Raw genomic sequence first — 26,152 nt, 5'->3', positions numbered from 1 at the left:
GTAAATCTAAAGTTTTAAAATAAAACGATGATTGGGTTTTTTTTCTTATTAACTGGCTCAGTTCTAAAAGTTAGCCTTCAATACTATTTATTCTATTTCTGAATGATTTCTCTAATATACTATGAAGGACAATACTTCCTTTACAGTCTCAAATGGTGATTTCAATAACCTGTGACGATTCTCCAGCTTAAAAGAGGTGTATTTTGTCTTGGTTTTTTTGAAGACTGGTTTTAAGACAGAGGTTCAAAGTTGTCTATTTGGTTTCAATAAACTAAACAACTTGCGAGAACTTTTTTTTTAAGCTCCCACAGAACCAGGATTTTGAGTTTTAGATTTCAGTAGCAGCAATTGCTGGAGTCTTGAACCTGGATGGAAGCTCCAGTACATCTCTGCCTGCTACTCTCTCTCCCTTATTCAGTTTTCTTGATGTTTTTCCTCCCCTCCTGGTCTGGAGGATTGCCTCTGAGACAATCTATTTTTCTGAACCTGCCTTTCGTTAAGGGGGTACTTATTGGATATTACTATATTGGAACAGTTTTTGTTTAGTAGTAAAATAATTATTCTAAGTTTTCCAACAAAATTGTTATTCCAATTTCTTTTGTTGTATTTTAACTGTAGTGTATGAATAAAGTCTGCTTTGCTTGAAATCTGGTAATTTGACCAAACCAATTACATCTGGAATGCAATACCTTACACTTAAATGTAAATTAAGAAAAAAAAAATTAAGGTCTAGCCTATTTTCTGAATATATTTTGAGGGGGTTTGGACTCGTCCATAACAATAAACCACAAATAAATATTACTCTTATATGGATATCTTCATAAATCAAGGACATTACTTGCCAATGGTGTCAATGTCAACAGGAAACTAATGTGTAGTTAGTAACATGATACACTTTCAAAGCTCTTATCTGTGGTTTATGGTAATCTATGTACCTTGACTAGACTTTCTTGTACGTTGCATTGATCCTAAAATACAAAGTATGACAATTTAGTCATTTGCATTCTGCAACTGGTATCACTACAGTCTGCACTGCAATATCAAACTGTAGAATTTTCTTAATAATGTCGCTCTTTAATAGTGTCAGACACCTACTTGAATTGTCATAGGAGTGAGGTTGAATAGCTACAATTTGTCACGAATAAGGTCCTTGCCTGTGTGAAAGCAGACTCTAATAGATTGTAGACAACTTTCACAAAAACAGTAATAAAGAATTGCATGTTTGAAAAACACACACACAACCATGTAATTCAGAACATTACTCTAAACTTGTATTGCATCAGACTTCAAATCAGACAGAAAGCTGAGCTTTTCTCTTACGGATATATCAAAAAAATGTATTCATAAATGTAACTTCCTCTACTTTGTCTCCTTCCTGGTTGATTTTGATGGCTCCACATGGCAGACCCTTTATCATTGGTTCACTAATAGCACTTCAATGCTTTTCAATATATTACAGATAAAATGACGTAACCGCCATGTGTTCAAACATGCCCAGGTTATAATTCTGTGAATTAGACTAAATTATAAACATTTTCTTGAGAGACAACCAAAACATCTCCTGAGCACAGCTTCACCACAAAGTAGCGAATGGATCATAAAACTATTTTTTAATACCAATTCTCTCTTCCTTTTCATGTCTTATTTTATTCTCAAAAAGTGATGCTTCTTAAATCAGGTGAGTTATGAATTTAGTCAACTGAAGTGGAAACATTTCACTGTATGCATTTGTCTTTAGATGCTACAGAAAAGGTAATTTTAATAACACTAAAGAGCCAGGACTATTTCTTGGCTGACTCTTAAAAATTTCATTTAAATAGAATGAATAGAGCTGATCAGAATTGCCAACTGACAATCAAATCTGTTCAACTTCAGCTACGAAAAATAAAATCGTCACAGTCCCACAGGACCATAGGGCTAGTCTCTTATTAGATGAGCTGGAGGTGAGGTTTAACTTGAGGGCCACCATGCCTCAGGCAATGGTTACTATTATAAATGTAACAGAAACAAAGATTTTTTACCCTACTCAAAGAGGATAGTTGTCAGTCAATCCATGCTAGTTCCAACTCAGCTACTCCCACCTCGCTACCTTGTGGCTGTCGTCCTGCCAGGTTTGTTCTTTAAATAATTATCTAATTTCACATTGAAAGCCATAAACAAATTTGTCTCCACTATTTGCTCGGGCAATGCATTAACCACTCAATGCGAAAAAACATTTTGCCCATGTTGCCTTTTATTCTTTGATTCAATCATTCCCCAAATGGGAACAGGGGTCAAATGACCTCTCAACTTTGTAAATCTCCTCTCTCTACAGAGAATAACCTCAAACCTCTTCAGTCTATTCACATAATTAGAATCTTTCAACCTTGGTGGCACTCTCGAAATATACTCTCTGAAGCCTTCACATCATCTTAAAAAGCGTGGTGCTCAGAATTGGACATAATACTTCGCAGTTGTGGCTAACCAGAGTTTTGTAATGGGTCACTATGAAGTCCTTGCTTTTGTGCACAATGCTTCAATTATTACCTTAGTACCTTCAATTATTACCACCTTAGTAAGTGCTTCCTCAACCTGCCCCTGCACCTTTAAGGTTTTTTTTAGATTAGATTACATTACATTACAGTGTGGAAATAGGCCCTTCGGCCCAACAAGTCCACACCGACCCGCCGAAGCACAACCCACCCATACCCCTACATTTACCCCTTACCTAACACTACGGGCAATTTAGCATGGCCAATTCACCTGACCTGCACATCTTTGGACTGTGGGAGGAAACCGAAGCACCCGGAGGAAACCCACGCAGACATGGGAAGAATGTGCAAACTCCACACAGTCAGTCGCCTGAGGCCGGAACTGAACCCGGGTCTCTGGCGCTGTGAGGCAGCAGTGCTAACCACTGTGCCACCGTGTATACCTACCATACGTTGTCAATTTGGCAACAACATAGTTGGTAACAGGGACCAAAGCATATTGCTTTGAAGGCAGTTTAATAACTGCTAACATTTATTTTTTTCTTCTACGTACCATTACCACTGCTCCCCCTTTACAAACCACAAATCACCCACTTTACTACTTGCTTGATTAGCAGAAACCCCTGTCCTTAAATAACAACATTTTAAGATGTAAAACAATGATTGAACAAAGCTAAAGAAAAATAAGCAAATCTATTTTTTAAACATATTCTACATTTTAACAGATATTTTTTCAATTTCCTATATAATTGAATCAACTTTCTATCTCCCCTTCGTTTCTTTGAATAAAATAAATGTAATCACAAAGTAAGCCAAATAATTTTTTTTGTATAGCTTCTCAAACTAGCAGATGTCCCGCTTCAAGGATCTCAAAACATTTCTTGAAGCAAGCACCCTTTCTTGTGCAAGTCTGATAACAGGCAAGTAAAATCAACCTACTTTATTTTGTAAATCCTTTTTCTGTCTATGTCTAGGGTGGACAAAGTCAGAAGTCACACGACATTGAGTCATAGACCAACAAGTTTATTTAAAATAACTTCACCTGACGAAGGAGCAGCGCTCTGGAAGCTTGTGATCTTAAATAAACCTGTTGGACATTGACCTTACTTATGACTTTTTCTGTCTGACATTTTCTTTATGTAATAAGGTCAATATTTAACCTTTTCTCAGTGCCATCTTTTGTAAGATATATACTGTCCCAAACAGAATGGTTATCCATATAGCATTCAATAGGCAAACCTATCCCAAATTGCTCCTTGTATAAGATTTTCTTTAAAATACACCACATATCTATAAATTCAACTTGTGCCAATGTTTCAGCAGTTAAGGTAATTAAGCTATACTTTTTGTTAAAACTTAGTGGCTTTTCAGGCCAATTGGCATTAATTATTCTTTCCCATCAAAAATATAATAAATGCTGCTGCTCTCAATTAGATATGGAGAAGACTGACATCTGAAGCATCACGATAAAGGACTACCTATATACCTGTTCGGTCACCAAAGGCTGGAAACTTGAGTTTCTGTTTATCTGAATTTAATTTGCCTCAAGACTTCTTCAACAGTAGCATGTTCATAGATCTCAGTTCCAAAACATCATAACTTCTGTCAAGTTTAATCTCAGTGCACAACAACTTTATCTGATTTGCCATTCATATTATCTGGGTTTCTTTTCTTGAATGCAAAATCATCTTTCTCTGAGGATAGAGTTCAGTTTATCAAGATCCCATTAATACTTCCTAAGTATTAATGTCAAGGATTAATATATTCAAGTATGACAGTTGCTCCAAAATCACTCCAACTTATTCTAATGTCTGACCCCATATAACATCTGACACAAAACCTAGCATCTAATCTCAAATTATTTTATCAACCACATATCACTTAAATTCTATAGAACCTCTCCACACAAACTCGTTGGCATGGATCATAAAGATGCCCCCGTGTTTCTCTGCACGAGGTGACTAGGACATTTTTTTACAAGTACGTTTTAGCTAAATGCAACATACTGTCAGAAAGACCACCTTAACTGAAAATGACCAGACCCTAACTGCTTCATTCAATCCATAAATAAACTTGTTTAATTTCAATTCCTTCCCTTCTGAAGATCAGTTTCCTGAAGGGGAATCTAACACTGCAATCTCCAAGTTTCTGTCTGAAACTTCACGCCACTATACATACCTTAGTTTTACATGTCCCATGATGAAACGCTTTTAATGTGTATATCCATCTACAAGAAAGGCTAACTGTCCCCCTGTTAGCCTGATATACATACCAAATTCCTTCCAACTCTTCCTTCACTTAGCCTCTAATGTGTGTTTGCAGTCAGTAAAACTCCTCAAATGATAAGGGCTTCAGCATCTTGAGCAATCCCACTCTGTTTCATGCCTCTTGTTCTTGTCAAACTGCAACTTCTGTTCATTTTCCTATCTCACTCTGGACTACCATTACCACATGATCTTCCACTTCCACGATCAGAATTCCTTTCTTAAGTTTGTAATTTTTTTCCTAGGGCTATTATCATTTTCAGAATTCGTACTGCATTTTTTAACCTTCCGTGTATTGACCTCATTTTGCCAATCCACGGATCTTACCTTATCTTGCACATTCAGCCAATATTTGTATTACTGTTGACATTTGCTGCCCTCCCTATAATGGTGGCTTTCCTCCATTCATTAGTCCTTTGTGGATATGTTTATACATGGCATATATGTTACTTTGCTGCCAATTTTCAGTTGTTGTCCTCTGGGGAACAAATAGACCTGTCTGGTGTCTCTCTCTCTCTATCACTTTTTCTACATGTAGTCAGTCCTTCATCTGGTGCTCATAATTGTCCAATTTGGGTGTGCATGCATGTGCAGTACAAGACAGCTTATCACTTTCTATGACTTGTTCAGATTCTATTAAGTGTATATTCAGTGTCAATTAACCTTTAAAAAGACATTTAACAGTTTATCATGCTGTAAAATTAGCATTTTGCCACTGTTATCCATTACCTTACCAAAACCTATCCAATCTTTCTCACCTTTCCTTTTGCAATGTACCATCTCCCTGAATTAAAATTTATTTATAATGATGTTACATACTGCCATAAAGCTGACCAAACATCCTCTGAAATGTCAGCTGGAAATGAATCCTTGCACGCAGTACATGCAAATGCTCAAAAACAAAAGTGGAGCATCATTGACCTATGCCAAGTTAGGGGCTGATCACTCATTACAGAGGGAATTTTTGGATTTCTTCTAAAAAAAAATTGATTTTTACTCTAGGCCCCAACTATTTGCAGTTAATTATTTGACATGACTGTGTGTGCCAACGCAGGACATTGATTTACAACTTGGTCAGTCTACTGGGATTTTATGAAGCATCTCATGTAAGACTGCCTGATTGTTTTTCACATGTTCCATGACTAAGGGGACTTTCCACTCTCGTTTTCATTACCACAATTTTCATATTTTGCATACATATCCTCAAATTCATCAATGGCAAACAACTATCACCAGCATCCTCGCTATCATACTCACATTGATAGTGAGGCAATTAGCTGATACCCTCTGACAGATCTCAATCCATTGTTCCATGATCTTGTCCACTATTACACTTTCTATTCACAATACTTTATTGTAGACTGGTTGAATCTAAATACCATGTCAAAGAAATGAAAGACAATTGTTTTTTTCTTATCCCACACCCTCAAGTTCATGGCCATAACTCACAAGGGACCATGATGTTGCTGTCCTACATTTTTGACATATCACATTTTTTGTTGATCTCTTCTATAAGTTCAGCATAATCTTCATCTCTACACCCTTTAACAGGATTTGCAAATCAAGCTGAAGGCAGATGGGCAAACTGCCGTTGCAGTGTTAAGATAATTACAGTTTTTCTTTAAACTTCTAGCTCTTGATACCAATACTAATTGTTTAATATTTGACTACAGAAGTTGGGTCTACAATAACGTCCATTGACTTCGCAGAAACAAATGGCTTGTTGTGTTCCATGTCTAGCCTTTCATCATAAGCAGCTTGCTCAACAAGAACGGTATTTGACTTGACACTACTTGACAAGTTCTGCTTATTAACATCTAGGGGCTCACACTAAAATTGGCAGTGCTGATTCAGACTAGGTTAGATTAGATTCCCTACAGTATGAAAACAGGCCCTTCAGCCCAACAAGTCCACTCCGACGCTCCAAAGAGTAACCCACCCAGACCCATTTCACGATATTTACCTCTGACCTAACACTATGGGCAATTTAGCATGACCAAATCACCTAAACTGCACATCTTTGGACTGTGGGAGGAAACCAGAGCACCCAGAAGAAATCCACGCAGACATGGGGAGAATGTGAAAACCCCACACAAACCCCAAGAGGTGGGAATCAAACCAGAGTACCTGGCGCTGTGAGGCAGCAGTGCCAACTACTGAGCCACAGTGGTACCCCTCATCAAATAATTGTCGACAAGGTATTATTTGACAACTTTGACAGTGATCCAGACAACATCATCACCATCCCTGCATGCATCCTGTTCGACCAGCAGCACAGGCCTTGAACAGGTGGAAACCTGGAGGGGCGGGGGGGGGGGGGGGGAAGGGAGGGAGGGAGCATGCAGTTGCCCTAGGATTCCTTAACATTGGCTCCAGGCCTCATCAAGTCTTACGGTATCAGGTCAATCACAGACAGGGACACCACATATCCTCAAGTGATGTATCAGTACTCCTCCATGTTGGACAGCATTTGGAGAGAGCACTGAGGGTGACAAGGGTATCGATATATTCTGGGTGGTGGACATCCAACCCTCAGAGTGGCTCGCAACCTCATTGCAGATCAATCTGGTCGAGTCATAAAGGACGGCTATACTGAGTCTGTGGTAAGTGGTGAGGGAACAAATAAAAAAAAAGGAAAAACATGCTGCAGATACACTTGTCCATGATACTATCAGTAAGAATGACAATTCCACAGTCTTAGCAGAGACAAAAGTTCCATCTTCACATCAAGAACATTCTATACTGTGTTGTGTGGCACTGCCATTGTGCTAGATAGGTTCAGAGAGGGGGGAGTTATAGGCTTGGAAAGACAAAACAATATGGCGGCATTGTGGGGTAACTATTTTAGCAATGATATCCAGAGCAGGATAGGAAGGAACAGATTATACAAATATTCAAAAAAAGCAGCAAATTGGGACAAAAGGGAAACAAGGTAGAAAAGACAGAATTAAATGGCTCTCAGATATGCATAATATGGAACAAAATGAATTAACTGGTTGTAAGTTTGCTCACTGAGCTGGTAGATTTGTTCACAGATATTTTGTCACCATGCTGGGTAACATCAGTGAGCCTCCATTGAAGCACTGGTGTTCTGTCCCACTTATTATTTGTGTGTCTTGGTCAGTTGTGGTGGGTGATATCACTTCTGGTTCTTTTTCTCAGGGGTTAGTAAATGGGATCTAAATTGAAATGTTTGTTAATGGAGTTCCAGTTTGAATACCAGGCCTCTAGGAATTCCCATGCATGTCTTTGTTTAGACTGTCCCAAGGTGAACGTATTGTCCCAGCCAAACTGGTGTCCCTCTTCGTGTGCACATGTGGATACTAGTGATAACTGGTCATACCTTTTAGTGGCTAGTTGGTGCTCATGTATCCTGGTGGCTAGTTTCCTGCCCATCTGTCCAATATAATGTTTGTTGCAGTGCTTGCAGGGTATTTTGTGTATGATGTTCGTTCGATTTGTTGTTGGTACAGGGTCCTTTTTTTTAAATAGGTATTTTTATTAGAAATTTAACATTTTTACAAGTTTACAAAAATAAACAAAAAACTCTCATATACAAACATTGATATACAATTAAATCAAATATACAATAGCCAAAATTTAACAAAAGAAAAAAATACCGAAATAGAGGTACAGGGTCCGTTAAATTCATCAGGAGCTGTTTCAGGGTGGTGATAGGATTGTGGGCTACCATGATGCCTAGGGGTTGGAGTAGTCTGGTCATCATCTCCAAGATGTCTTTAATGTATGGCAGGGTGGCTACAGTCTCTGGGCGTGTTGTGTCTTCTTGTTTAGGTCTGTTGTGTAATAATCAGCAGACTACACTTATCGGGTACCCGTTGTTCCTGAACACGTTGTATAGGTGTTTGATTTCGGCTTCTTGTAATTCCTGGGTGTTGCAGGGTATTCTGGCTCATTTAAATAATGTTCTGATGCAGCTCCATTTGTGCGTGTAAGGATGACTGCTCCTGTAGAGGAGTATTGGTCAGTGTGTGCGGCTTTCCTGTAGATGCTGGTCTACTGCTCTCCATTGGCTTTTTGTTCTACTGTGACGTCAAGGAAGGGGAGTCTGTTGTTGTTGTTCCATTCCTCTTTGGCAAACTTCATACTACTAAGGATGCTATTTAAGTGTTTGCGGATTTCTTCTAATTTGTTGCGTTTGGTGATGACAAAGGTGTCATCCACATCGCGGACCCAAAACTTGGGCTGAATCGTGGGAAGGGCTGTTCGTTCCAACCTCTGCATAACTGCTTCTGCTAAGAGTCCTGTTATTGGTGACCCCATAGGTTTGTTTGTATACCTTGTCATTGAAGGTGAAGTGGTTTGTGAGGCACAGGTCTACTGGTTTGAGGATGCTGTCCTTGCTGAAGCCAGACTCCCCTTCCTAGACGTCACAGTAGAATGAAAAGCCAATGGAGAGCTGCAGACTAATGTCTGCAGGAAAGCCATACACACTGACTAGATAATCAACTTAAAGAGCAATCATCCCAACACCCACAAATGGAACTGCGTCAGAACATTATTTCAATGATCCACAACACACTGCAGCACCCAGGAACCATGAGAAGCCGAGGAAAAACACCTGTACAGGTATTCAGGAACAATGGGTATCCAATAATTGCAATGAGCCGATTCCTATACAACAGATCTAAACAAGACGACACAACATGCCCAGAGACTCTAGCCACCCTACCATACATTAAAGACATCTCAGAGATGACCACCAGATTACTCTGGCCCCGAGGCATCATGAGCCCAAAAACCTACCACCACACTGAAATAACTCCTGATGAATTTAAAGAGCCCGCTACCAACAACCAGCAGAACGAACGTCATATACAAAATACCCTGTAAGGACTGCAAAAAACATTTCATCAGCCAGAAACTAACCACCAGGATACATGAGCACCAACTAGCCACTAAAGGACACGCCCAACTATCACTATTATCCACACACACACAGTAAAAGTGTGACACCAGTTCGACTGGTACAATACATCCATCCTGGTTCACGCCAAAGACACGCATGGGAATTCCTTGAAGCCTGGCATTCAAACCAGAACTCCATCAATAAACACATGGAATTGGACTCCACTTACCAACCTCTGAGAAAAAGAACCAGAACCAGAAATGATATCACCCACCACAACAGATCAAGACACAAAGAGAGTGAGCAGGACAGAACACCAGCGCTTCAACGGAGGCTCACTGATGATGCTACCTAGCGTAGTGACGAAATGCCTGAAAAGAAATCTGCCAGCTCGGCGAACAAACTTTCAACCTGAGCTACAAATCTTTTCCAAAAATTGTAAATGAATTAACTGAACAAATAAAGGTTGATAAATATTATTATCTTTGAAGCCAGGAACTAAATTTTCGGTGGTGCGTCACCTAAATGACAGATGAGAAGGAAAGGGTGGAAGGTAGCGATGTTGGTAGGAGATGGAGTAAGTACATGAGCAAGAAATGACCTGGGATAAGATTATGTAGAATCTATTTCGGTAGAAATAAGCAGCAGCATGGGGTGGAAGACACCAGTCAAGCGGGCAGTCTATTGGCTCCCTAACTGTGCTCATTCTGTCAGACAGAGAATAGATCAGGGGATAACAAGGCATGTAAAAAGGGCAGTCTATTAATCATGGGTAAATTTAATTATCGTGTTGATTGGGAAAATCAAATTAGCAATAGCAACAAGGAAGAATTCATAAACAATAATCAGGATCGATACCAAAATCAATATGTTCTGAATCAACCAAAGAGCAGTCTATTTGGATGTGGTGTTGTAGTGAGGTAGGCATAATAATGGATCTCAGAGTAAAAGATTCATGAGGAGACAGTAAGCATAATATAGTAGAATGTAGAATTCCATTTGAGAGGGAGAAACCTGGTTGGAAACAATTGTGTCAAACGTAAATAAGGGTAGTTAGATGGGAATGAGGGCAATGTTGGCTGCAGTGGACTAAGAAAGGAGGGAGTGGGGAAAACATTGATGAATAATGGCATTTAAGAAAATAGTTCATGACTCATAGCCTAGATATATCCCAAATAGGCAGAGGGACTCAAGGAAGGGTATAAACTGACCAACCATTAACATGGCAAAAAATTAATGGCCAAAGGACTGAAAAAAATTTTCAAACCCTACAAAAGATGATCAAAATAATAAAAGGAGGGAATTAAACTATATGGGCAAACTAGCAAGTAAAACCAGACGGTAAGAGCTTCTTTAAATATATACAAAAGGAACAGAGAGGCAACACAGAATACAGGCCCTTAGAGAGAAAGTCTAAGTGATAGTGGGTAACCAGGAGATGGAGAAGAGTTGAATGAATGTTTTGCATTAGTCCTCATGGTAGAGGATACAAATAACATTATGGCTATCTAAATAATCAAAGATCTAAAGGAGCGAAGGAAGTAAACTCAATCACAATCACTGGAGAAAAAATATTAAGGAAACTAATGGGGCTAAAGACAGATAAGGAGAAAGTGAGGACTGCAGATGCTGGAGATCAGAGTCAAAAAGTGTGGTGCTGGAAAAGCAAAGCAGGTCAGGCAGCATATGAGGAGCAGGAGAATCGATGTTTTGAGGATAAGCTCTTCATCAGGAATATGGGGGCTGGGAGATAAATGGGAGGGGCTAGGGCTGGGGAAGGTAGCTGGGAATGCTATAGGCTGAGAAACGTGGGGAGTAATGGTGATAGGCTGGGGTGGAGGGTGGAGTGAATAGGTGGGAAGGAAGATGTAGGTAGGACAGTTCAAGAAGGCAGTGCTGAGTTGGAGGGTTGGATCTGGAATAAGGTGGATAAAGACAGATAAGTCTCCTAGACCTAATGGACTGAATCTGAACATTTTAAAGGAAGTAATTCAGAGATAATGAATGCACTGGTAGTAATCTTCCAAGAATCTTAGATTCCGAAGAAGTCCCAGACGATTGGAAAACTGCCAATACAACATTCATTACATTGGAAAGGAGCCAAATAAAAGTGATAGACCAGTTATCTTAAAATCTGTTATTGGGAAAGTGTTAAGAGGCAGATTAACATAAAGGACTTAATAGAAGAGCTTTTAAGAAATACACAAGAAAATTAAACAGAGTCAGCACAGTTTCATGAAGGGAAAATTATGCCTGAAATATCTATTACAGTTTTGTGGAACTAACAAACAGGATAGATAAATAAGTACCAGCAGATGTAATATGTTTGGATATTCAACATGAACAGGCGATTACATAATAAGATAACAACGGAAAGTTTTGGGGCAATACATCAGCATGGATGGAGGACTGGTTAGCTAATAAAAGTTGGAATTTTTAGGATTGACAACCTGTTAACTAGTGGAGTGCCACAGGAATCAGTGCTGGACCCACAGTTATTTACAATATATTTTAATGAATTGGTTAACACCGTGAATGCACTATTGCTAGGCTTTCAGGTGATGCAAAACTAGATGGAATCCCAGAAATGATACAGTGCAGAAAAAGGCCATTCAGCCAATCTTGCCTACACTGGATCACTAAATGAGCATCATAACTCATTCCAGCCTGCTTTTTCACCATAGCCTTGCACACAATTTCTATCCAAATAATCATTCAATGTCCTCTTGAATGTCTCAATTGAACATGCGTCCACCACACTTGCAGGCAGTACATTTCATACCCTAACTACTTATGGACTGAAAAATGTTTTTCCTCACTTCACTATTGTTTCTCTTACAGATCAATTTAAATCTCAGCCATTTTGTTCTTACCCATTTAAAGGCATGAACAGTTTGTTCTGATCCATCTTATCCAGCCTGCACATAATTTTGAAAACCTCTATCAGATCTCTCCAAAGAGAACAGCCGCAATTGCTTCAATCTACCTTCATTATTGAAATTTTTGACTCCTCAAACCAATCTTATCATTCCCTTCTGCACTCTCTCCAATGTGTTCATCTTCTTTGGTCTCTGTATCCGAGGAACGTATATATAGGCATTGGAGGCTGTGTAGATAAGGTTCACCTGGCTAATTGTGATTACAGGAGAGATTTTCTTTTGAGGAGATGTTGAGTAAGTTTGGCTTGTATTAATCAGAATGTAGAAGAATGAGAGGCGATCTTATTGAAACATGCAACATTCTTACAGGGTTTGACAAAGTAGATGTGGAGAGATAGTGGGAGAGACTGGGAGCAGAGGCTTAATCTCAGGGCAAGGAGTTGCCCGTTTAAGACAGAGATGAGGTGGAATTTCTTTTCTCAGAGATTGTCAATCTGTGGAATTCATTACTGCAGGGGATTAGAATCATTGAATTATACAGTATAGAAGAGGCCCTTTGGACCATCCAGTCTTTACTGCTAAATATATACGACAACCTATACTCATCCCACTTACCCATACTAGGCCCATAGCCTTGAATATTATGACACTTGAAGTGCTCATCCAAGTACTTCTTAAAAGGTTGTAAGACTCCCAGCCACCTTCTGGGTGATTAGGTTTTTCCTTAAATCCCCCAAGACCTCCTGCCATTCACTTTAAAATGATGTCACTTTGTCATTGAAACTTCCAATAAGGAGAACAGCTGTTTCCTATCCACCCTGCCAATGTCCCTCATCATCTTACACACCTCTCTAAGGCTCCCCCTCAACCTTTTCTGCTCCAAAAGAAAACAACTCACGTTTACCCAACTTCTCAATATAGCTGAAATGCTCAGCTCAGGCAAATATTTGCACCCCCACCATCCTTCCAATCAAGTGGTGACCAGAACTGTACACAGTACTCCAGGTGTGGACTCACCAAAGTTCTGTACAGTTCCAAAGTGACCTCCCTACTTTTGTGATCTACATGAAGACTTATAAAAGGTAAGCGTCCTGCGTGCCTTCTCAACTATTGTTTTAACCTGTGCCAGGTTGAAGGATGTGTCAACAAACATCCCAACATCCTTCTGTTCCTCTGAGTTCCTAGTGTCCTGCCATCCATTCAGCATTCCTCTTTTGTTCCTTCTTCCAAATTACATTACCTTACATTTATCAGGGTTGAATTTTATCTGCCACTGATCTACCCATTTGACCAATCCGATTAAATCCTCCTGTAACCTAACACCTTCCTCCTCACGAGAAGAAAGTGAGGACTGCAGATGCTGGTGAGTCAGAGTCAAGAGTGTGGTTCTGGTAAAGTACAGCAGGTCAGGCAGCATCTGAGGAGAAGGAGAATCGACACTATTGCCGTAAGCCCTTCATCAGGAATTGCTGATGAAAGGCTTTTGCCCAAAACATCGATTCTCCTGCTCCTTCAATGCTGCATGACCGGCTGTGCTTTTCCAGCGCCGCACTCCCACCTTCCTCAACGCCAACCAGAGTCATCCACAAATTTACTTATCATTCCCTAACATGTTCTCATTTACATCATTTATGAATAACACAAACAATAAATGACCCAACACTCCTACCTGTGGTATGTCACTGCACAGCGGGCTGTAGTCACAAAAAAATTCTTTACCACCATGTTCCTTGGTTGTCATATTCAAGGGTAATGGGGATAAAGCAGGCAAGTGGAATTGAAGTTTATCAGATCAGCCACCATCTTACTGAAAGGCAAAGCAGGCTCAATGGGCCAAATGGACTATTTCTGCTCCAATGTCTAATAGTCTTACAGTGCTATTCACACACCAGTCCGACCTGTTCCCCCTTTATACTAATCCAGTCTTTTTTTTCTTATTAAACTGCCACCAAATCACCTGTCATAACAATTCAACAATTAACAATTCAATTAACCCCAATCATCTGTTTCCCCTCATGGTACTGACTCAAGCCCCCTTGCACAGATTTTAAAACTGTACTCTTGAGTTTACATTGCCTCTGCTTGTTCCACTAAAATGTAACTCTTCACACTTTTCTGCCATATGTTCACTCATTCTACCAATGTGTCCTCCTCGTGGATCACAATATTTCCAAGAGAAGAGACATACTGGCAGGAAAAGAAATGTCATGAAAATGATAAGACTACAGATATCAACTCAATGAGTAACCTCTCTGAATCAATGGGATTCACAATGGGATAGATGTTTTTGTTTAGTTTTTCTACATAGCTTATTTAATTATTAATCATGTCTCAAAACAACATAATTTCAAACTTGTGTAGCAAGCTAAATGTTTCACCATGTAAGATCTGTACATAAATAAATGTTTGAAATTTTGGTCCCAGCCTAAATTGAAATTGATGCAAGTCATTTGGTTATAGAGTCAGAGTCATACAGCACAGAAACAGAGCCTTCGATCCATTTTGTTCCTGGTGACCAAGTTTCTCAAACTTAACCAGTTCCACTTGCCTGTGTTTGGCCCATTGCTTCCAAACCCTTCCTATTCATGGACCTGTCTAAATGTCTTTTAAATGTTGCAACTGTACCTGCATCTACCATTTCCTCTGGCAGCTTACTCCATACACAAACCACCCTGTGTGCAAAAGCTGCCCCTTGGGTCCCTTTTGGTCTTCCCCCTCTCACTTTAGAAATAAGCGCTCTAGTTTACTAGTTAAGCGCACCACCCTAGTAATGACTTTAGCTGTTCACCTGATGCATGCCCATCATTATTTTAGAAACCTCTACATGGTCATTCCTCAACCTCCTATGTTCCAGGGAGAAAGATCCCTCCTGATCCAACCTCTCCTCATAACTCAAACCCTCCAGTCCCAGCAACATCTTTGTAAATCTTTTCTGAATCTTCTCCAATTTACTATCTTTCCTACAGCTGGGTGACCAGAACTGTACACAGTACTCCAGAAGAGGCGTCACCAATGTCCTGTACGAACTCAACACAACACTCCAACTCCTATGCTCAATGGCCTGAGAAATGAAGGCAAGCATGTTAAACACCTTAACCATCCTGGCTTATCTGCGACACAAACTTTCAAACAAGTAGATTCCTGAACCCTTATTTGGCAAAACTACCCGGAGCCCTACCATTAACTGTGTAAGTCCCGCCTTTGCTTGTCTTACCAAAATGAAATAGCTCACTTTAATCCAAATTAAAATCCTTCTGCCACTCCTCAGCCCACTGCCCTAATTGATCACAATCCCTTGGCAATTTTAGATGACCTTCTTCACTGTCCAGTGTACAACCAAGTTTGGTGTTGTGGTTCTGTTCGCCCAGCTGGGAATTTGTGTGGCAGACATTTCGTCCTGTCTAGGTGACATCCTCAGTGCTTGGGAGCCTCCTGTGAAGCGCTTCTGTGATCTTTCCTCTGGCATTTGTAGTGGTTTGAATCTGCCACTTCCGGTTGTCAGTTCCAGCTGTCCGTTGCAGTGGTCCAGGTCAATGTGCTTATTGATTGAATCCACAACAACGAGCACCCGAGCTACAAATCTTCTCACAAACTTTGAAAACCAAGTTTGGTGTCATCTGCAAACTTACTAATACACCTTAAATTCTCATCTAAATAATTTTCATAAATGACAAACAACAGTAGTCCCAGAACCAATCCCTGCCAAATACCATTGGTTACGGGTGTCCACTCTGAAAAATAACCCGCCACACCACCCTCAGTCTCCTACCATCAAGCCAATTTTTTATCCAATTGGCAAGCTCTCCCTGAATCCCATGTGATCTAATTTTACTCACCAGTATACCTCGCGGACCCTTGTCAAAGGTTTCACTAAAGTCCACATAGATAACAACTACCACTCTGCACTTAACCTTTTTATTGTCACATTCTGGAAAAAGTCAATCAAGTTTGAGAAAGATTACTTCCCAGGCACAAAGTCATGCTGGCTACATCTAATCTGTCTTTGCCTCTCCAGATGCATGTAAATCCTCTCTCTCAGGATCCCCTCCAACAATTTACCTACCATCAATGTCAGACTCACAGGTCTATAGTTCCCAGCCTTCTCCTTAAATAAAGACACATTAGCCACCCTCCAGTCCTCCAGCAACTCACTCATGACTGTAGACAATACAAATATCTCTGCTAGGGCCCCATCAATTTCTTTCCTAGCTTCCTGCATCATCCTAAGATACACTTGATCATGTCCCAGATATGTATCCATGTTTCTGTTTTTAAGACATCTAGCACCCCTTCTTTCTGTAATGTCAACTGTTTTCAAGATATCAATATTTTATTTCTGAGTTCCCTAGCCTTCACGTCTTTCTCCACAGTAAATACTGATGTGAAACATTTGCTCCCGTCTCCTGTGCTTCCACACCACAGACGATTTCATTGAACTTTAAGGGGTCCATTATCTCCCTAGTTGATCTTTTGCTCTTAACATACTTGTAGAATCGCTTGGGATTATCCTTAACCTTATCTGCCAAAGCTATCTCACATCCCCTTTTTGCCCTCCTGATTTATACAGTACTTGAATATTGCTGTAAAAGAGAGACATCTTGATGAAGCTTTGTGTCTAACACTCATCAGGACAAATGCAAGAACATCAAATTTCAAACAACGACTAACAAATTATAACAAAGGAGAAAAGGGTGCTGATTGGTTAGTAAATCAACTGATTGGACAAGGTCTTGCAATGAGGATAACAGTGACCTTTAAACTTCCCAAGGTCTTGGATAATTCAAAATAGCCACAAGATTTTAAAATAATCGTTGTTTGCGGAGAATGAATCCCTGTGCATAAATACAGCAAACTTCATTTTAACTGACACCTTATCAACCAGCATTCTTGACAAACTAGCCAACACTATACACCTCAAATACTGCCATGATGTCTGAGTATTTGTGCTGCAAATAAAGTATAACAACGATATGTACACCCCCTGCATTACATTTCTATTACTTACTGTGTGCTTTTACATTGATGTTAGGTGGTATGTTGATGTCTCAAAGTTTTGGTTAGGGTTTGGTCCCATCGATGCCAGTTAATAAAAAGTTCATTTGTACATATCACTTCTATCAAATATAAATGATCCATGTTATGTACTCAACTAATTATCTCTTAAACTGGCTGTTATATTAGATATAAGCACATTTGGTATCATTCTGCACATGCTGCCCAATCACAGAATTGCATCAAATAATGGAGCTTTTGTTGTGGCTTTCACAAGCAGTAACTGTTTGAGTACTGTTTGTACTCTGCTTATTGTGAACAGCTGAAGGAACATGCTATTGGAGTTAATTAGCCAATGCTGTGATATATTCATACAAAACATTGCTCAATATTGAGGTTGGAACAAGATCCTTTTTTTAAAAAAACTGATGGCAGTATCGGTCAGTGGAATTGATCTGATTAGGCACACATTTGTCTCGCTTGTACCAACTGAGCTGGTTTTTTTTCAAAGAAAACACTGCTCAAAAGATAGGTTAAGTCAAACTTTTTGGCTTGTGTTCCTCAGTGTTGACACGCAAGAAAATTTGGAAACTAAACAATAATTTATACAGCATGAGGTGGTGGTGTTAATTGTCTAGGCTTTGGAGATACAGCATTGGTGTAGAGGTATAGGAGAAATTGCTAGGTAAAAACAAGGACTGCAGATGCTGGAAACCAGAGTCGAGATTAGAGTGTTGCTGGAAAAGCACAGCAGGTCAGGCAGCATCCAAGGAGCAGGAAAATCAACATTTTGGGCAAAAGCCCTTCATCAGGAGTAGAAAAGAGAAATTGCTATCAATAATGATTACATTCAAAGCAAACAAGTCGCCTGGCCAAGGTGTTGTCTGGAGATGCTGCACGAATTGCTTGCCTTCACATTCCTTTCTTGAGAACGAAAATAACTTGGATTTTCTACCATCTTTCACAAGCTGAGAGCGTTATAAATTGGTTTCCAACTAATTAAAGATTTCTGATGTATATTTACAGTTGTAATGTAGGAAATCAAGACAGTCAAATTGCACACATTAAGGTTCAAAAAACAGTAATGAGAAAAAACCCAAAAGTCTGCTTTTAATGATGTTGGTGGAGTGATAAATGTTAGTTAAGAGGGAGGGAATTCCCCCGCTGTTCTTTAAATAGTACTGCGGGATTCTGGATAGCCACCTGCCTGGGTTCACAAGGCCTTGATTTAGTGTCTCGTCTCAGCGAAAGCACCTTCTTTTAGCATAGACACTTTTAAGTGTTCGCCTGAATAATACGCTCAAATTACTGCGTTGACATTTCTGTTCAAAAGGTGAACATGTTCACGACTGAAAGGTGGCACCATGAGGCTGTGAAATGACTAACTTATAACCATTTCTTAAAACTACTTCATTTTTGTGTGGACTTTTTGCGGCTGCTCATAAAAGCACCATTACCAAGGTCACTTGCGAGCACTCTAATGGCAATGATGCATTTTTATCTTTAAATGTTCTCATGTAATTGACGTATTTAAAGACTTTTTTTAAAAAAAAGGAAATCGGGTTAGATTCTGAAATAATTATAAATTCTAACTTCGTACGTAGAGATTTTATTGGGGAAAAAAAATGTCCGAGGTCAATTCCATCATATTAAAAGTTTCTCTCGGGAACAGTGTTTCACCACAATAAGACAAAAATCTGACGTTTGTATCCATTACTTACTATGTCCAATTCACTTCTTTCTTCATAATTTTGTCGATCACTAGATTTGTGATCTTAACAACTTAATTTGTCCTGCAACCAGAAAAAAAGGCTAGCTATCCAAGGCACGTGACATCAAATGAGATTAACTTACCAGCGTTTCTGAAGATGGGACTTTGTTTTTTTTTGTGAACCGCTTACCACGGTGCAGTACCACAGTGATCAGATGCTAGTGAACGCGTTTACTCCTATCCTACTGAACGGGCAGTATTTGCCGCTGGATTGATAACTGCGAACAACTTGGCTTCACTGTCCCAACGTGGACCTGCTGTCTCTTCGTAAAGAGGGAAAAAAAGGAGCTTTTTTTAAAAGAAACTTCTCTCCCCCTTTTTTTTCACTTCCGTTTCACAACAGCCTGTGCCTGACCCAACAGGAAAGGTGCATTTTCAGCTGGGTTTCAAATGCGGAAATGATTCTTGATCGTAGTAACTTCGCCCTGAGAGTCTGAATGTTGGAGTGCGTGGCCAAGTGAGCTGCAGCACCAGGCTTGGGGGGCGGGCTCAGTTTTCCGAGTGCGTTTTTACCCCACTAAAGAAATCTTCCTACGGCTGCACTTTAATGGATGTAAAATTCAAAAGCGCCAGCAAATTGTTGCTGCTCTGAGTAGCTGACGTTGCAATGCCATGAGAGAGCAGCTGAAGGTGGAGGTTTGTACCTGCAGGAGGAAGTGCAGCGCTGCGATCGCTCAGCAATCGCCTTTCATCTGGGACTTTAAAAACGCACACACTTTCACAGAATAGACTGTCCTCCTTTTTTATTTTTGATGCTGCCCCCTTTCTGCTGCCTGCCCAAAACGGAACAAAACAGCGTTGTTGCAGCTTTTATATATAAAAAAAAGAAGTGCCGGAAAAAAATTCAGCAGCTCCGGCAGACTTTGTGAATGCTAATTAGGGTTTGAGTTCTGTACGGTTTCAGTCAGTTCCAAAGATGCGTCAGATTGGATTCGAAATGTTAACTCTGTATGAGCGTCCACAGATGATGCCAGGGTTGCTGAGTTTCTCCAAAAATTCCACGTTTTATTTCTGATCTTCAGCAGCCACATTTTAAAAAATATTTTAAAGGTGATGGAACCTGGTTCACCTAGGATTTCCGGAAAGTGGTCGAGAACTCCAATAACCCTGATTTGTGCACAGCAGGGTTCCAAGGAAATCTAATGGTGTACCATTGGCCCACTGCGTATGTTTCGTGAATCAAGGGAAAATAAACATCAGAATTATTTCACTGTTTGTTTTATGTTTAACTGTTATAGTAAACAGTGGTTGTTATTCAATTCATGACAGTTCCAAGGTTTTCATGACACCTAGTTTGTTGGCTGAATTTAGGTCAAACAGACTATTGAACAATTAAGTTAACCTATATACCCCTTCCTCAGTTTGCACATGCAAGATAATCCCTCAGGGAGAAAAAGAAAGCTTACTTTTTAAGTTTTATTCCTTATTTGAGCCTGGCTGGTGACTGAGTGAACAATGTTAAAAATCACACAAACCTGATGGACTATAACCTAGTGTTAAGGGGAAGCACTAGCTTTCGGAGCCCCACTCCTTCATCAGATGGTTGGGGTTGACAACCAGCTGATGAAGGAGCGGCGCTCCAAAAGCTAGTGCTTCCAATTAAACCTGTTGGATTATAAACTGGCGTTGTGTGATTTTTAACTTTGTACACCCCACTCCAACACCGGCATCTCCACATCATTGGCGGAAGACGGTTGTGCCAGATTCTGAGAGACGTGGGCAATGATGACACATGATGTGGAGGTGGCAATGTTAGACCGGGGGTGGACAAAGTTAAAAGTCACGCAATACCAGGTTATAGTCCAACAGGCTCACTTGGAAACATGAGCTTTGGAGCACTGCTCCTTCATTAGCTACCTGCTGAAGGAGTGGGGCTTCGAAAGCTAGTACTTCCAAATAAACCTGTTGGATTATAGCCTGTTTCGTGATTTTTAATGATCAGATATGGCAATATGACAAAATTGAAAGTATTAGATTCTGCATGTCAAAACGAAACGTGTTAACTGGAAGAGGAGAGTCACACTAATGATCAACAAGCGGCCTGTTTACACCCATGAATGTCTCATTATTGCCTAATTTCTGTGTTGGTAGCTATTTTCCCAGACAATGGAGAGAAATTAGACAATCACAACCACAAAGGTATGAGCAAGTGAGTGGGAGCTTCAATTCATTGCTTGCTCTTTCAGGCCGCCATTTTGGCCAGCATCCCTCATCATCTCAGTACACACTACATGGGCTCACTTCACAAACACAGAATTTGGCAACGATTATGCACCAACCTCATCATATCATCATGGCACTAATCTGATTCAATTAAAATACAGTTTTACATCCCAATACCAAACTGAGTTCACTGACACCTTGTATTGCAATGCTGTCACCAGGACACTTTATGCACAAGGGCAGGCACCTATCTTATACATTACATCAGGATGCACCTCAGGGCTCTACCTTGTTTTCTTAGTGCTCACTTAGTTTGCACCTACTTGGATGTTCACAGCACTCCTGCCTGGTCTTGGCTTTTTGCACTTTAAGCTCGTAACTTCTGAATGAGACAGCAGAGTACAGTACAGAAGGCAGTTGCAAATACAGACAATTCATCATGGTTGTCGTCAGCAATCAGTCCAGGCAGTGGAAATGTAGCTTTATAGCACCGTACAATATCAATACGGCACATTGTGCCAGCAACTTAAACAGCAAACACACTGCTTGTGCTTCAACCAAGTGGCTGTGTCTCCATGTCCAAGAGGGGTAGTTCTCATTCAAGGGGATTGTTGTCAGTCAGGGAGTCATGTCAAAGACAAGGGCAGCATTTGATCCCAGTCCACGGTCATGGACATAGTCAGTGACCTACTTGGGGTGGTCAGGATCAGGGTTCCATATCACCAGAATTTGAGTGAGTCATGGTCAGTTGGCCAGCACAACTTGTCAGGGGATTGGTAGTTAGAGAGTCAGAGAACTGCACAGAGATAGGTCGGGGGCTGGTCACTCATCAGTCAGGACTGTTGTACCAAGTCGGTCGGGGTGGGGTGGGCCATAGTCAGCTCTGGGGTCTGTTCATTGAATTTCAAAGTGAATTATCAGAGACAACCATGGTAAGGAGGCTGGCATTGACAGGGATTGAATCCCAACATGGCTGCCATACCAAGGTGACAGTAATTGTGATAGGAGGTACCTCAACACACAGCATGGGTAACTCAGTGGTTAGCACTGTTGCCTCACAGTACCAGGGACCTGAATTTGATTCCACCCTCTGGCAACTGTCTGTGTGGAGTTTGCACATTCTCCCAATGTCTGCGTGGGGTTCCTCTGGGTGCTCCAGTTACCTCTCACAATCCAAAGCTGTGCAGGTTAGGTGGATTGACTGTGCTAAATTACCCCATAATATCCGTCCAGGAATACGTGGGTGCAGTGTGTTAGCCATGAGAAATTCAGAGTTACAGGGATAGGGTAGGACAGGTGAGCGTGGGTGGGATGCTGTTCAGAGGGTCAGTGTGGACTTGTTGGGCCACACTGTAGAGATTCTATAGGATAGAAGACAGCAGTACATTAGAGGACAGGAGTTTCTGTGGGAAGGAAGGTCATTGATGGCCACAATCACCATGGTTTTGGAGGGTGGGTAGGGTGTGAGGACAGTGCAATATGATGTTTGTCATGGCTAAGTTGTAGTCTGAGGTCTTACTAGGAGATGAAAGCTTAAATGAAACATTCAAATGTGAATGCAGTAGCCCAAAACTGGTGCAGACGACAGGAGTGCAAGGAAGAAATGGACATGAAGGTTTGGATCTCAACAAGATGAACAGACCAAACCTGTGATTCACTCTGCAAGGCAGGGCCTTTGCTGTCTTCTAGCTCCATCAAGATCAAAAATGCACACTGGAAATACAACATGGCTGCAACCACACACAGAGTGGGCAGTTTCTTTCTTCCTGTCTAAAGGACACAGGCTGTACTTGGGAGTGACGTGAGGTCCTTCAAGGAATAATTGCGTTAATCAACCATTTACACAGGAGATGCTAAAGACATAGGATCCTGAATAGCCAACTCTATAGGATTCAAATCCTGATCACAAGCAATTTTGATCATGCTACTGGTCAGTAGAAATTCATGAGCCACTTCTCTGAAGCAGATGTAAACAGAAGCCACCTTTAAAGTCTCACCTGCACAATTCACAACAAATCAAAATCTCATCAGATGCCCAAGGGCACAGAGTTGAATTCCTTTCACCTTCAAATGTAACAATGTGCCAATGTTTTCTTATATGTAATGTTGCATTTCTTGGGTGATGGGGAGGATGTATGGGTTGTACTGTATCCATCAGAACAAAGTCTGCCATGCCAAAGGTTCAGGTAAAGGCATGCCATGACTCTCCTTATCAGAGGCTTCCATGTCCTATTGTATCAAGGACTATGATAAACTGCCACTTGTGTATGATGTAAATGCCTACTGCTCCCAATGGAAAAGGAGCTGTTCTCTTTCTGATATTTCCCACATAGGTTCATTGCAATAATGACTAATAGATCCAATGTAAAAGACTATATCTTAATATGTTCTTATATTTTTGATTGTAGACTTGGACGGGCTTACTATAGGTTCTCTTTATTGTTTTGCTTGCTCACCAGTGGGGGGATTTTAGTTGCATATAAACTAGCACCAATGAGTGGACACTAGAAGAAATTGGCCAATAAGTAGCTGATTGGTCTACTAAATGAAGAATAAATACCAACAACAAAAACTTTCAACAATTATGTGATTGGCCTTCAGGTACCTGAACAGTTTGTGTATCAGAACACAATAGTCAGAAGCCATCAGACTTCTGGGAAGGGTTGTCTTTGTCTCTGCAATCAAAAAAAAATTAAAGCCTAACCAAAACCAATTTATTTTTCCCTTCCCAGTTGCTGTAATGTCATGTTTTTAAAAATAAATCAGATATTTTCTATGTTGTGCATAGTTATTCTGTGCCTCCTGCAGGCATAAAAAAGTAACTGGGGAAGACAGACAGAGGTCAGCCAACAGCAAGTCCAAGCAAAGAGGATCATTCAGCGAACCCTGTAGACAGGAATAATTGGCTTGCCTTCCTAGCTTTTCCAGGGCAGAAGTGAGGACTGCAGATGCTGGACGTTAGAGTAGTGTGTGTGGTGCTGGAAAAGCACAGCAGGTCAGGTAGCACCTGAGGAGAAGAAAATTGATGTTTCTGGCAAAAGCCCTTCCCAGTTTTTCTCTCCATGCAGAACACCAATATTTTTGTGTTTGTGTCTGCATGGGTTGGGGGAGTTTTAGAATGGAGTTATAGTTTTAACTAGTAGTTATACTTAATTATTCATAGTCATTTACTTGCAGCAGGAAGTTATTTACTTGTAATAAATTGTAAAGTTTAATGTTCAGTGCAGGAACTAGTTGTGATGTCAGTCTGGGTTGAAAAAGACAGGTAAATTGGGAGTCTTGTGTAGTTTGAGAATATCTTTTAACTTTTGTAAATGGAGCTTTATATCCCATTACATCTGCAACAACTGGCATTAACTCTACTGTCGCTGTGATGCAAAGAAAAATTGAGAAGCAACAAATGCGTAAATAATCTTAATGTCAGTTTTAATTGCTAGCGTCGGTTGACTAGCCTCCACAAAAAGAAATAGGAACTGAAAGGCTCCCCTCTGCATGCAGTGATGGTACAGTCTGCTGAACTGGATGCCATTGTGTTCGAATGAGCAAGGTCCTTTGCCATTGCTGACTGATGATGTCTCAGGACACCATTACAGACCTGTCTCATTGCTGGAGATTTTTTTAGATTAGATTACATTACAGTGTGGAAACAGGCCCTTCGGCCCCACAAGTCCACACTGACCCGCCAAAGCACAACCCACCCATACCCCTACATTCACCCCTTACCTAACACTATGGGCAATTTAGCATGGCCAATTCACCTGACTTAAGCATCTTTGGACTATGGGAGGAAACCGGAGCACCCGAAGGAAACCCACACAGACACGGGGAGAATGTGCAAACTCCACACAGTCAGTTGCCTGAGGCGGGAATTGAACCCGGGTCTCTGGCACGGAGGCAACAGTGCTAACCACTGTGCCACCGTGCCACCCACACAGACATGCAATGCAAGAAGAGGATAATGGCTATCCCATCTCAGTGGCTATCAAAGCAACTGCTGCATCCAATTTTTCTGCAGCTGATAGCTTCCAAAGAGGGCCTGTGTGGGATCACCCATCTACAACAAATGTATCAGGGCTGTAACTTGTTATAGAAATTACATGTGAGTCCAGAGACAGTATATTCCTGTTAGGGTGAAAGGAAAGGCCGTTAGGTATAGGGAGAGCTGGTTGACTAGAGAAATTGAGGATTTGGTTAAGAAACCTGGCATATGTCAGGTGTAGACAAGATAACTTGAGTGAATTCTCAGAGTATAAAGACAGTAGGAGTATACTTTGACAGGTGGTGGTGGAGGGTTGCTTTTCAAACTGGTGCGCCACAAGGATCAATACTGGGTCCACTGCTTTTTGTCATTTATATAAATGATTTGGATGTGAACACAGGAGGTATAGTAAGTTTACAGATGACAAAATTGGAAGTATAGTGGACAGCTAAGAAGGTTACCTCAGAGTACAATGGGATCTTGATTAGATGGACCAATGAGCTGAGGAAAGACAGATGGAGTTTAATTTAGATAAATGCGAGGTGCTGCAAAAGCACCTCATACTTGCTGGAAAAGCAAATCAGAGCAGGACTTATACACTTAACAGTAAGGTCCTGGGGAGTGTTGCTGAACAAAGGGACCTTGGCGTGCAGGTTCATAGTTCCTTGAAAGTAGAGTCACAGGGTAGATAGGATAGTGAACGTGTTTAGTATGCTTTCCTTTATTGATCAAAGCATTGAGTATCGGAGTTGGGAGGTCATGT

General features: G+C 40.6%; 1 protein-coding gene across 5 annotated transcripts in view; it reads right to left on the bottom strand.

The window, feature by feature from the left end:
• The window catches only part of adcy7 (adenylate cyclase 7), a 185,968-nt gene extending 166,037 nt beyond the window's left edge, over positions 1–19,931 (bottom strand). For all 5 annotated transcript variants that reach the window (XM_072547328.1, XM_072547327.1, XM_072547325.1 and 2 more), the window contains exon 1: positions 19,331–19,931. The gene's annotated coding sequence lies outside the window, so the exon portion shown is untranslated. The remainder of the gene's footprint in view (positions 1–19,330) is intronic.
• Positions 19,932–26,152: the final 6,221 nt, after the last annotated feature.

The sequence above is a fragment of the Chiloscyllium punctatum genome, chromosome 26 (genome assembly GCF_047496795.1).
Source record: "Chiloscyllium punctatum isolate Juve2018m chromosome 26, sChiPun1.3, whole genome shotgun sequence".
NCBI classification, from domain to species: domain Eukaryota; kingdom Metazoa; phylum Chordata; class Chondrichthyes; order Orectolobiformes; family Hemiscylliidae; genus Chiloscyllium; species Chiloscyllium punctatum.
Note: the sequence above shows the minus strand (reverse complement) of the source record. Positions and strands in the feature narration are given on the sequence as shown.